Raw genomic sequence first — 13919 nt, 5'->3', positions numbered from 1 at the left:
GCCCCTTGTGAGGCAGTTTTAAATTTCCATCTGTATTAACCCTTTTAATCCTCACAACAATCTATGGCAGTAGGTCCTACCTTTTCATCAAGTCTAAGATGCTATGCATTCTAAGACGCATCCTCATTTTATGTATGCTAAGAAATAAAGAAAAAACACTCCCAACTAATTGTGTCACCAAAAATTATGATTTTTTTTGGAGATGTTAAAATGTGAGAAAACATGCATCTTAAAATCAGTGAAACATGGTGGTGTCATTTCCACTTATAGATGAGGAGACAAGGCAAAGAAAGCTTAAGTAACGTGTCCAAGATTGCTCAGCTAGGAAGCACTGTGAGCATTTACCATGCCATCAATATTCTTCCTAAACATAATTTTTAATGGCAACATTAAGTTTCATATAAATATATCCTAATTACTTTAATTACTCCCCTAATTTTAGTTGATTATATCTTGCTGTAGGTTTTTATATGCATCTTTTCCCGGGGCATTGCCAACCATGCATTAGACACTGACTATTTTACAGCCAATAATTCAGTTAAATCATCCCCACTGATTCTCCATGTGTCTTATGTGAGATAGATGCTGGGACCTTGTGGGCCTCTGGTAGAGCTTTCTGTTTCTCTCTGCTTTATGTTGAACTATGTGGCTGGGGGGATGCTGATTGGCTGCACATAGTTGGTTTCGTGATCCAGCATCTCTAGTCCATCAGCCTCAGATCCGTTCTCCCCTCTGCCTGCTCTCTGAGACCTAATGACCAATGGTTAAATGGTAAATCAGGTCTTGGGAGCATTGCTTTTCCTTCAGCATTGGGAAGTGATTGAATGATTATGACCTGAGGGGTGAGCACACTTGATGATCAGGAAAAAATTGGAGGGGTGTTTTGATTCTGGGAGAGCTAACCCTTTTCACTGCAAATACCTGCAGACATCCACACGCATGATTCCTGATAAGACGCTGGCACTTCCACAAGAAGCCTGACCAGTTCTTTGTAGAGTCTTTCCTTCTCTTCAGCAATGTGATACAGCTGGAGCTCAGACCTTGATGAAAGCGACATAGTTTACAGTTTTTGGGGGAATGTGGCAGCTTACCTCAGCTGGTTGAGAGCTTGGTTGGTCACACCTGAAGCAGTCATTGTCTCACTCCGAAGAGAGTGTAGCTGGACCCAGACTTACCTGTTCTTTATCAATTCTCCTCTTTTAGAAGCTAGGTGTTACTGTGTTTATTCCACATGCACTGGGACTGCAGCTGATACACCAATTAACAGCTGGTCGGTCACCTGGAAGTGTTAGTTATTTTCTTTCATATGAGGTAGATTTCTAATAGGTGGGGCTACCTTCTTGAGATCCCAAGACCATTCCCGATTTGCAAGAAGTATATCGTTTCTGTTCTTTATTGTTTTGTAATGAACATTCCCCAAACTTAGGTCTAAAACAATCACCAATTTATTGTCTCTCATTTGGTTCTGTAGGTTGACTGGGCTTGCCTGGGCAGTTCTGCTTGTGTCACTTGGAGTCTCTCATGTGACTGTGGTTAGACGATGAATTGAACTGGAGTCATCTGAACTGGGATGCTGGAAGGGCGGAGCCTCCCTCCCTCTCCACGTAGTCTCAGGGCCTCTCCTGTCCATGAGATCTCTCCACCAGCATAGTCAGATTACTTGCACCATGACTCAGGACTCCCAAAAGAGCAAAGGTGGACATGTCCAGGCTTTCTTTAGGGTTAGCCCTGGAACTGGCATAGTGTCACTTCTATTCTTTAGGAAGTCACAGAGCCCGTCTAGATGCAAGGGGAGAGTTAATAAACGACACTCTTATGGGGGACGTACGAAGAATTTGTGGCCGTCTTTAGTCGACCATGTATGTTCACACTTTGGGTGGCCACGCTGGTAAAAGTGGGCTAAGAGGTAGATCATACCCCAAGGATGTTAGGCTGTGCAACAGCTTCCCCTCTGTTGCTTTGATAAAGATGGCAATTGGGTCTTGTATGCATTGGTAGATATTTTATTAGGGAGAAACAGTAAAGTGTAGACAGAAGAGGGTTCTTGGTCATCTTTCTGCTTTCGATGTTGACCATCTAATCCAAGGACAGTGAGGAAAGGTAGGCAATTTTCCTAAAAATGAATTATTACCTCCAGTAGCTATAATTTGTTTGTTGTCATGTCTTGCTCTGTTTTGGCGGTGAAGCTCTTCTCTCAGTTATTGGTGCCCCTGGAGAGCTCACAGCAGAGCCTACTGTTGGGATGAATGATGAGAGGAGGTCTAGTTTTTCCCAGTTAGACTGCATCTCCTAGAGGACAGGGCCTGTCTCTTGGCTACCTTGGTAACTGTAGCACCTGGCACAGGACCTGGCATGGAGCAGACAAGCAATCAATTGGTTTCAGTTGAGCTACAAGTGTAATGAAGGAGAAAGAGAGGGCAAATCTGGGTAAGCATAGATAATGAAAAGCACAAGAGACGAAAAAAAGTAATATTTTCTTATACACAACTTCATATACTGAGGGAGATGGGGCAGAACAGCCATAGGGGAAAGATTGAGACTGAAATCAGGGCAGGATCACAAGAAAAACTTTAGGGATGCTAATAAAAATAGGTAGGACTCAGGAGGGCCAAGTGAGTTTAGGAATAGGGAGATTGTAATGCAGCACAGGCTTCTCAAACTTTCATGTGCAAGGAAATCATATAGAGGTCTTGATAAAATGCAAATTCTTTAGCAATTTGGGGTGGGGTCTGAGAGTCTGCATGTCTAACAAGCTCCCAGATATTGCTGATGCTGCCTGTCCAAGAAAAATCTAGTGGAAAGGAGAAAAATGACCAAAGTGTTCAGGATGCAGAAAAATAGGTGAAGCTCAGAGGTGGTGCTAAAAGATTATGTTAATAGAGCTCACTCTTCTCTGAGCTTACTGTAGGAACATTTCTCTAGCAGGACTATGAAAGATTGTGAGGCAATGCCCTTCCAGAAGGCAGGTGTGTGGGAGTGAATGGGAGAGAAATGTCTCAGATTTTTGTCTATTTGGCACAATTTTGGCAAGTTGAATTCAGATATTTTCTTAAATATTCCCTACTTAACACTTCCCTTTCTCCAGTGCATTGGGATTCCATTTTTCTAGCATCATCTGTGAAATGATCTCAGAGGTTCATTCTTGGGAGAAACAGGGAATTTGCTAATTTTGAAGCTGCTTTGAGATTATGGATAGATGCTATGATAGCCCAAAATTCCTTTGAAGATCAAAATGATCTTTCAAGACCTCAGCAGGTCAACAAAGATGAGAATTACTTGAAAAATCTAACTAAAGACTATTTCCCATTTAAGGCTATTATTTATTTTCATTTTTCTTACATGGCAAGACTTTCATTTGCTCAGTTCAATTTGGTTACCATTCTAAGTAGTGTGAGTTACATCTACTTCTAAGAATATGCTTCTAGGCTCCCAATAAAATCCTGTTCATCCTAGGGGCACTCAATACTGGCTGACTAAGGGGGAGATTATACCCAAGAAACCAGTGGCCTCCACTGTAGCTACATGGAGGTCCGTGTCTCCATCCCATCTGAGATAGATGGGTCCAAGGCCACCATTACTTCCAGGTGAGAGTTGTGTATAGACTGTAATAGGAGGTTGACACCTCCACAGATTTATGACCCTGAATGAGCCCCAGTCACTGTTCAGACAGACAGTATCTCTTCTTCTGTGATAACCTGGGAGATAGTGGTCAGGGTACAAATTGATGATCCCACTCAAGTTTTGTTGGTGGTTTTTGTGTCATGGCAGTTATTTCAGGTGTACACTCTCAAGCTCTATGAAATGCGGTGTCATGTCTTTCCTGTACGGGAACTGTTGATTTGTAACACTAGGTTTCCAGATAATTGTTTTCCTTGATCTTGCATCGCTGCAAACCACTCCCTGGAAAGCTAATATTGTATCTTCTTTTTCCTCTTTAAAGTGGTCCAGTTTAGATAAGGAAACGATTTCTGATTCTTATCCAAAGCCTATGCAACCCACTTTGGTTTAGAAAATTGGTCTGTAAATCTTACAGGGTCCAGGATTTTCTTGGGCACTTACATGGTTTCAGGTGGATCAGAAATAGTGCTGCAGCCTGGCCTTAGAATTACAACCCTGCTCCTTGAAGCCAGCCTCTTAACGGTGAACACCGGGCAGTGTCTTAAAATGGAAAGGAGAGGTACCTGGATGTTTTGAACTCTAAAAACAGCTTCTGTTCCATTTCCTTTTTAGCTTAAAGGCCAGTTCTCTCTGACGACAAAGCTTAGTTTGCCCTCTGGGGCTCATCCAGCCCTGCGAAGACAGAGTTTGCCTGCTCTCCAGGGGCCACAGGCAAAGGCAGCCAGATTGGGGCAATGCTGCATCTGCCTTGTCTGTGAAGCTGACTGTGTGGGATACTTGTGGTAGCCAGGTACAGAGAAAGCAACGATGGTATACAGGTTGTTGATGTGCGTGACGTGTCGGGGGGAGAAAACAATAACTGCTACCACTTCTTGTATGCCTACTGCATGCTAGGCTCTGTGCCCTCATCATACCATTGAATTCCCTCAGCAGCCCTGCAAGATAGGCATTATCATTCCCATTCTCAGGAGAAGGGAAACCACAGCTTGGAGAAGGGAAGTCTTAAGCTTTCTGCCAGGGTGACAATGGAAGGACCTGTCAATACAACTAGTTTTAACAGTGGCAAAAAATTAATTGGATTGGTCTCGACTCTCAGCCTCATCCATCCCTTCAGCCTCTTTGTCCTGCCCTCCCCAACCCTGTTTTTCCCCTTAGGGAATCCAGGAAGGCAAGAGGTGAAAAGGAGGAGAAGCAGAAGAAGAGGATGACTTTAGTGGTTCAAGCCAGGAAAAGGACTGTGAACACTCAGAAAGTGGAGATGAATGGAATAAAGTTGTTCTTTCTTGGTCCTCTAGGCCCTGACACACCGGAGCATTTTTTCACTGGAAGGAGACGTGAGTGGCCCAGCCGAATTCTTCTTTGAAATGACATGGAGGGCAGGGGTGGAGGAGATGCTGCCCTGGTAAGCTCTCTTTGGCATCATTGCCAGCACCAAGGGTGCTGTGCCATGCAAGATACAGGGATCTTCTGTTAGTGTAGGGGCTGCTCTCCTAGTCTCTAAAGACAGGCCAGTGGCGGCTATCTTAACATTCAGAATTCAGGTAGTTTTTTCACTTTTTTTTGGCACAGAGAGCCAGACTTTGGGAGAAGCACTTCCTTTCCTTTGTTAGACCTACACGCTGCCCCAGGGGTTAGGATGCTGCTGCATGGTGCTTCACAAAGCAGTGGGATGAGATGCCACAGACCCCGGTTCTGGAAAGTCCAGTCTTCCTTCTGGAATCCTCCATAGCAGCTCTGGGTTTCCAAAACAGCTTGTCTCCTTTCTTTGAAACCAGGGTTATTTGCTAAGCAAAGGTAGCACTATCACATCTCGCTCATGCTCCAAGCAAACATCACTAGCAAATGATCCTCTTAAGCAAGTGCAAGTGGCTGGAGGCAATGCCGGGGGCTGAAAATACAGAATGGCCTAAAACCAAAACAACTGCTCAACCTCAATGCCACAGCGTCAGAGGACCCCTTCAGATTACTGATGTGGGGAAGGCACCTTAGAACCAGCAGGCTGTTGGAGTGGGAGAAGGGGCTTCTTACCAGATGAGCACATCCTGGGGCACCAAGTCAGTGACTTTGGCTCTTCTGCTCTGTCTGTGGCTGCAGAGAGCCTCAGCACTGGGGCCGCCTTCGATGAGGGTGTAAGAGGACCAGACCTGAGCTGGAAAGGAAAGTGCCTTCTGCATACTCCAGCTCTTTGATTTCAGGAAGCAGTATTCCTGTGAGTCCAATGGACCATTTCCTATCACTTTCAATGAATGACAGAAGTCCCCTGCTACTCAAATGAATGGTCTATGTTTTGATTTTGGAAAAGAAAACCCTTAGATATTTTTCGTATAATCCTTGCTCAGTCTTAGCATTCCTGTCAGCAGTTTATTCTAAGTCACAGGAATTCCCTTTCCTGATGGAAGCCTGAGGAAGGCTCTTTACATGGAAGGGATGGCATGGAATGTTGATGGCTGGTGACACTTGTGTTACCTGGTTACTAGTAATACTAGGTAACCAGTGTAATTGGGGCACATAGAACTGTGACTGTGTAAGGATTCAAGCTTCTCAACCATTGAGCTATTTGTCTGTAGGGCGGGCGTGTTTTCAGATGACTGTTGGAATGGTCCACGGGATTTGATGTTTGTGTTTTTCTGGAAGCCCATCTCAGTTCTCCTCTCTCTTCACTGGAGTCATTAGGGTCCTGTTTGCTTCTCAGGTTGTCTTCTTTCCAGCCTCTGTTGTCTCTTCTCCCCAAGGCTGGATCTTCTGAACACAACTGTAGTCTCAGCTCTGCCCTGGGCTTGAGGACTAATCCCACTTGCAGGCAGTAGGGATTTGAGGAGTTTCAAGTTTGAGCATCAGTGGCCTTTGGTGCTAGTACAGCCTTGACCTCATGCCCCAATTCTGATAACTGAAGTTGTGTGCCAGTCCTGAGACATCTCACTCTATGCCTTAGGTCTGAGAATGGATATTCTGTCTAATACTCAAGACCCAATTGTTGTCATTGTTGTTTTCTTATTGGAGAATTTAGTTTTTATGTTATTTTCCCATTATAACTCGTTGGTTCAACAATCTTCCATTCACTTTGGCTTCTCCAGGATGTGGGTTCTTCCCCTTCTTAGGTTACTCTCCACCCTCTCTCCCTGAATACCTTCCACCTGCTCATGGATGTCTCTGACGCTGCCTGCCTGTCAGGGCTGCTGAATTTCTCCTGTGTCCTTCATGTCCCCTGGTGAGCTGCCTTTATAGGTAACATGCTGTCTCTTTTTGGACTCTGACTCTGTATGCCCATTCATCCATGCATCCATCCACCTATCCACTCATCGACCCTCCCATCCACTCACCTATCTGCTCACCTACACATCTACTCACCCATCTACCCACTCATCCACCCATCCATCTACCCATCTACCCATCCAATTCCTCTATCCATCCAGGATTACCTACTATGTGCCACACATCATCTTCTGTAACTATATTCTTCAGAGACCGTGCTTGCCCACATATGACAGAATCTTCAATTCAGCTTTTTCATTCTTTCTTTTATGAGTCTTATCACCATTATGAAAATATACAGTTTAACATTTTTTTTTAAAGATTTTATTTTTTCCTTTTTCTCCCCAAAGCCCCCTGGTACATAGTTGTATATTCCTCGTTGTGGGTCCTTCTAGTTGTGGCATGTGGGACGCTGCCTCAGTGCGGCTTAGATGAGCAGTGCCATGTCCGCATCCAGGACTCGAACCAATGAAACACTGGGCCGCCTGCAGTGGAGTGCGTGAACTTAACCACTCAGCCATGGGGCCAGCCCCTACAGTTTAACATTTTTAATTCAATGATTTTTAACTTCATGGTATTCCTTGAACATTGTTCATTAAGACCCAGGATCTGGTCAATGTAAACATGATTCTGTTGTTCCAGATAAGTTCAAATTCCTTCTAAGTTGTACAGTTAGTTCATATTAATTCCACTCCTACTTTTGTCTTGATAAATTTTAATATTATGTCTTCCTAAGAAATTTTTCACAATTTTGTCAAAATCTCTCATATTTTCAAGACACTTATGGAAAAACTTACGGAGAACACTTACGGAAAAAACAAGGTGAAAAAGAATAAATGTCTTGCCCAACTCGGGCAACCTCAGAGAGTGACAAGACTAGAGAGAGAGCCATTCAGTGCTCTCTCTTCAGACTGCTCAATTGGTAATTATTGTTTAACTTTGCAAGTAAATTGTTTAAAATTATTTCCTTTGGAGTGGTAGATTTGTTCTGTAAAACAGTAAAATGGTAGAAAAGTTAAAAATTAAGAAGACATAATAAAATTATTTGGCTTAAAAGATATGAAAAGACATGTAGTAAATCTGAAAATATGGTAAAGGAAATTTTTTTACTTAAGAATTAGTGGCCTATATAATAAGTTAGTCCAAAAGCAAGTGCTAAATGCAAATTAAGTGCTAAACTCAGTGAACTGGTAGAATGCGTAAATATCTCAGGGAGAGGCGGTTGGCCTTTTTGAGGAAGATTGTTGGAATAAGGGTGACATTCCCTGGAAGGTCAGAGGTCCTGGAATTAGGGTGGAAACATTTAAGACAAGCAGACCCCACTGGAATCCTGGACACTTTCACGTAAGCTTCCAGACAGTGTGTTCTGAACGAGCACTTGAATAGCTCCTCGGGGCAAAGTCCTTAGATGTGGTGGCTGAAAGCCAGTCCTATTATCTCCACAGTCCTCCTTCTCGCTCTTAACTTTATAACAATTCGCTTGATTCCCAAATGAAATGTTTCTCTCCCGTCAGAGTCTTTGATCTGGCATGTCAGCGTCACATCAGATTGCGTCACCTGCTCGCTTCTCTCCTTGCTGTATCATCTAACTCCGTTTCTTCTGAACTGCATGTCCTTTCACATTTGGATGATTATGTTTGAAAATCCTGCCTCGACATTTTCCCTATTGTATCATGTGTCTTGTGTTCCCACTCTCTGTTGGAAATGAGAACGCACTGTTAAAAGAAACCTAAACACTTCAGTTAACGAGATAGGACGGAAACCTCCCTATGTGTACCATGCACTGGAGTGCGTCTGAAGAGACAGCCTGAACAAAATCCTCTTCTTTAAAGCATTGAATATAGTTCATTTAAAGTAGTTAAATTTAAAATTTCAAAACTCTCAATTCTGCATTGACTCTGATTGGTTCATTCTCTTCTGCTTTTTTGCAAATTGTTAGGTTAAGACCTACCTGCTAAGTTATAGGGTTCTCTCTGCTCTTTATCACAGCATGGTATATATTATTTATTATAGAATAGTATTAGAGTATGTTATACGTTACTTAGGCATGATCACAATGATTTAGACTGTCATCAAATTTATAATTAGAGTAGATTCTACTTACTAAGCACACATTGTATGGAATACTGGTTTTCAAACTTGGATGTGCTCAGGATCAAATAGAGAGCTTTAAAAAATCTCAATGCTCAGGATACACCCCGCCAGACCAATTAAATGAGAATCTCAGGGGGTGGGACCCAGTCATCAGTATGTTTTAAAGTTCCTTGGCAAGGTGAAGTCAAGGCTGAGAATCAGTGATATAAAGACCTGCTACTCAAAGCTTAGTCTGTGCACCAGCAGTATTGGCATCACCTGGGAACTTGTTGGAACTCTCAAGCGTCATCCCAGATTGACTGAGTCAGAATCCGCATTTTATCAAAATCCCAAGATGCTTTCATTTGCACTTTAACACTTGGGAAGCAATGATGAACAAGGAAGGACATGCTGCTAAACATTTTAAGGACATTCATTCACAATGTGCCGGGTACTACGCAAAGCTTAAATTCATCACTATTTGGCAAAGTGGGAATTGAGCATTATTTTATGAGGAAATTGAGACTTGGGCACGCTAAATAGCTCAAAAGAGGCTCAGCCAGGATTTGAGTCCTGGTCTCTGTTACTTTAAATCATAAGCTTTTCCCACAACACCAAGCTGCTTCTTAGTTCTTGGATATTTTCTACAGTAAACCAAACAACTTCCTAAACCTTTATCCTGTTAACAATCTCTTTAATCTGTTTATCAAGGACATAATTAAAGGTAAGACTGCTTGATGAAACCTGCAGTTCCTGGCAGAGAAACATAGTAAGGCGATGCATGGTTTGTCAGTCACCGATGCAGAAGGCAGGAGACAGAACAAAAATATTCCCCTTTGGATATGAGTGAGTCCCAGGGGACACGCTGAATATTCATTCTAAAGAGGAAATATCCCCAGTTAGTTATGTGGGGACTCTAGTGTGCCTGACTTCGGGTTACTGGTCTGGAAGAACCTGAATTGCCTGTGGGGTAGCTTCGCGTAATTCGACATACATTGTTGTCATCTCACTCAGTGGTCTGCCTCAAGGGCATCATTCTGGGGCTACTTGTTCGAAGATTTTGTGTAGGCAATTCACGAGGACTCCAGTTGCTCACATGTGAGGGATATCTAATTTGACTGCAAATGTGTTCAGTGATGTATATTGTATGTACTGATATTATTTCAACTAAATAATAATAATGATCTGCCACTGTAGTTCTCTTCCACAAATCTAACTCTTGGCTATCTTGTGTCAGTTTCTTTTCCAAATTAGAGATGGTTTTAGGGGAACATTTCTGAGATATATTAGATGTAATAAAATGGAAGAGGTAAAATAAAACCTCCCTTTTCGCTTAGCCATAGTATTTTTCCTGTCGTTAAAAACCATAAACATGCAACAGCTTTTCAAAATTACTGTTTAATATTCCAATTTATGGATCCATTGTAATTTACTTCACCATCATCATACTTTGGCCGCCTCACTTTTTTCTATTTATATGAACATTTTTCTCCATAAACCTTTGTTCATAATTTAGATAATGTCCATAGCATGTGTTTCCTAAGTGGGGATAGTGAGATAGAGGGTGAACATTAAAATCAGAAAGGAAATGTGTTTATTTACAATTAAAAAGATGGTTATCAAAAAGATCACTTATCAACACATTCTCTCCTTGTCATAGAAAAGAACAGATATTTCGAAGGCTCGCGATCCATATTGTAAAGTTGCCTTTCAGAAAATTTATGCAAGTGTGTATTTGCACTGAAGAGGTGGCATTTGAACACCAACTGCACAGGCAGGGCTTGTGATGGAGGTCAGTGTGGTGGAACAGCCACCTGAACTGGAACCAGTACCACTGGGAGTTAACCCTAGCTCTGCCACTTCTGAGCTCTCTGACATTGGATTATCTGTGGCTGCTGTTTTCTTCACAGTTATTCAACAAAACAGGAATGCCGAGAGGATGGACCAGGCTACAGGCACAACTGGATCTAGTGCAGCTGTTGATGTCAATAGGACATTGTCTCCTTCCCCAGATCTTCTTTTGACTCTTTGGGCTCATTTTCAGGTGGAATTTTTCCACTTTGTGGCAAAAGATATGCTTGGGTAGCTTTAAACTTAGATATTCCTCATAAATAACAATCTAGGGTAAAAGATATGAAATGCTCTTCTGCCATATCCAGACCAAGTCCTGAAAATGATTTAATTGACTATGTCTGTGGCACATATTCATCTCTGGACCAAGCCTTGTGTCCTGGGGGATTTATATTCTGATTGGCCAGCCAGAAGCATATGCCCATTTCTGTGTTTGCAAGTCCTCCAGATAGAGAAGGAAAGCTACCCAAAGGAAACGTAAGAGGACAGGCAAAAAAGTAAATGTTGTAGAATGCAAATCATTCACTGTGTGATTCTTTGGACTCCAGTTTCTTCAGGAATAAAATAAAGGAGTTGTGTGAGACAACCTCTAAATTTTTTAAAAAAATTTTTATTGGCTTACTTGATTCTCAAAGTAATATATATTGGTGTAAAAATTAAAACAATACACAAATTTATAATGTAAAACAGGGAAATTACCTCACCTCCAATTGAGTATATGTTTTCTAGGTTTTTTCCTTGCATGTTTTACCAATATCTATTTTACAAAATTTTATCTATTATTGGGCTGTTATAACAAAATACTGTAGAATGGACGGCTTATAAATAGAAATTTATTGCTCATAGTTTTGGAGGCTGGAAGTCTGAGATCAGAGTGCCATCTTGGTCAGGTGAGGGCCCTCCTCCAGTTTACGATTTCTCTCCGTATCTTCACAAAGTGGAAGTGGTCTAGGGATCTCTCTGGAGCCTCTTTTATAAGAGCACTAATCTCGTTCATGAGGGCTCCACCCTCATGACCTTATCACTTCCCGAAGGTCCCCCCTCCCAATATCATCACATTCGGAGTTAGGAGTTAGGATTTCAGCATATGAATTTTGAGGAGACACAAACATTCAGTCCATAATAAATAGTATGTGCATTTTAAATATAAATATATAATATAAATATAGTATATATTGCATATTTTCATATTTCATAAATATATCATATATAACAAAATATCTATATACTCACCCAAAAGTTGTGTGAATTATATTCCCACTGACAGTGATTGAGAGGGCTTGATTCCCTATACCTTCATCAATATGAAACAAGGTCTTTTTTCTTAATCTCTGCCAATCTAACAGATAAAATATATTTTCATGTTCTAATTATAATTACCGCTGACCAAGTTCTTCAATTTATTTTCAAGACTTGACATGAGGTGATCCTGGTTCACGTAGTCGATGACGGCTTCTACAATTTCATGTGAATTGGATCAATCTGGTAAAATTTTAAGGATTTTGAAGGGCTGCATATGGATCACAGCAGAACAGTATGGGACTGTAGCAGAAAGTTCTACATTCATTGATTCATTCAGTAACAATTTATTTAGCACCTACTACATGTAAGACACTATGTTTGATAGTGAATATATAGAAGTGAATAAGATAGATATGATTTCTGTCCTCTTCCTTAAAGAAAGATGGTGGATATTGAGGAATTGATTACCAAAAAGAAAATAGGATGCATTGGGAATTTAAAATAGGGGGACCAGACCTGGTCTGGAGAATTAATTGAGTTTCTCAGAGAAAGTGACATTTCTGCTGAAACCCAAAGGATGAGTTAGCTCTGAGAACGAGAGTATGGAATCTTCCAGGCAGAGGCAATAGCGTATTGGAAACATGGGAAGGGCTGGAGTTGAAAAGGAGCATGGCCCATTTAAAGAAGTCCAAATTGGCTGGAACAGAGAAAACAAGAGTGGTACAGTGTTTGGCCAGATAGGTGGGCAGGGGCTGGATCACATGGGTCTTTTAAGTCATAGTAGAGAGTTTGGGTCTTTTCCTATAAGAGCTGGGGATCCACCTTAAGGTTTTCAGCTGCAAAGTGACGTGATTGTATTTGCATTGATCTCTCTAGCTGAAGTGTGGATAATGGATTGGAGATGAGCAAGACTAGAGTGTGTGGATTTCATCAGGAGACTGTTGCAGTAGTCCAGGCAAGACAGGGTAGTGTCTGGACCAGATGAGGACAGTGGAGGAAGAGGAATGGGGAGAGATTTGGGAGATGGGGAGGAGAGAGAATCAGTAGGACTTGGATGCAGGGGCGTGAGAGGAGTAAAGGGTGCATTTGATAGAGGGTTGGCCTAGATAACATTCAGAGGTTTTTGCACCTCTGAAGTGATAACATTCCATGAACCCTAGGCATCTACGGGGTCAAACAAATTTGAAATATTTTTGTTAAAAGATGCACTTGGCTCTAGGGAGAAAATGACAATCCTCAAACCCAGGAGGAATCCTCAAAGTCAGGATAAGAATAAACATAACAATGATAATAATAATATTTGTGTATTACTTTTTCAATATTTGAAGCTTATTTATTTATTTATAAACAGCTTTATTGAGATATAAATGACATTCACCCAAGTGTGCATATTTAAAAAGTATGATTTTATATGTTTTGACATATGGATACAACCATGACACCATCACCACAATCATGCTAGTGAACATATCCATCACCCCTACACATCTCCTTGTGCCCCTTAATATTCCCTCCCTGTCACCCCTTCCCCAGGCAACCGCTGATCTACTTTTTGTTGCTATAGATTAGTTTTCATTTTTTAGGGTTTTATATAAATGGAATCAGACAATATTGGACTCTTTTTTGGGGGGAGATCTGGCTTCTTTCATTTATGAAGCTCTTTTATTTACATCATCTTATCTAATTGTTATAACAATAACCCTACTAACAAGAAACCGATATTTAGAGAGGCTAAGTCCCAATGTCATCCAGCTAAGCAGTGGCCACATTGGTCTCAGAGGCCACACTTTTCCCATTGCCACACACAGCTGGCTGGGGTACCCCCCCAATTCCGCCCACCACGGTGCGCACAGTCTCTGAGGCTCTTCATCTCCATCTCCCAC

At 41.7% G+C, this 13919-nt stretch overlaps 1 long non-coding RNA gene across 1 annotated transcript; it reads right to left on the bottom strand.

Moving 5' to 3' along the window:
* Window positions 1–1987: 1987 nt before the first annotated feature.
* Window positions 1988–6060, bottom strand: LOC139073721 (uncharacterized). Its single transcript, XR_011522708.1, has 2 exons — window positions 5647–6060; window positions 1988–2347 (listed from the first exon to the last, which is right to left on the bottom strand). It is a non-coding gene; the product is annotated as an uncharacterized lncRNA (long non-coding RNA).
* Window positions 6061–13919: the final 7859 nt, after the last annotated feature.

The sequence above is a fragment of the Equus przewalskii genome, chromosome 9 (assembly GCF_037783145.1).
Source record: "Equus przewalskii isolate Varuska chromosome 9, EquPr2, whole genome shotgun sequence".
NCBI lineage: Eukaryota > Metazoa > Chordata > Mammalia > Perissodactyla > Equidae > Equus > Equus przewalskii.
Note: the sequence above shows the minus strand (reverse complement) of the source record. Positions and strands in the feature narration are given on the sequence as shown.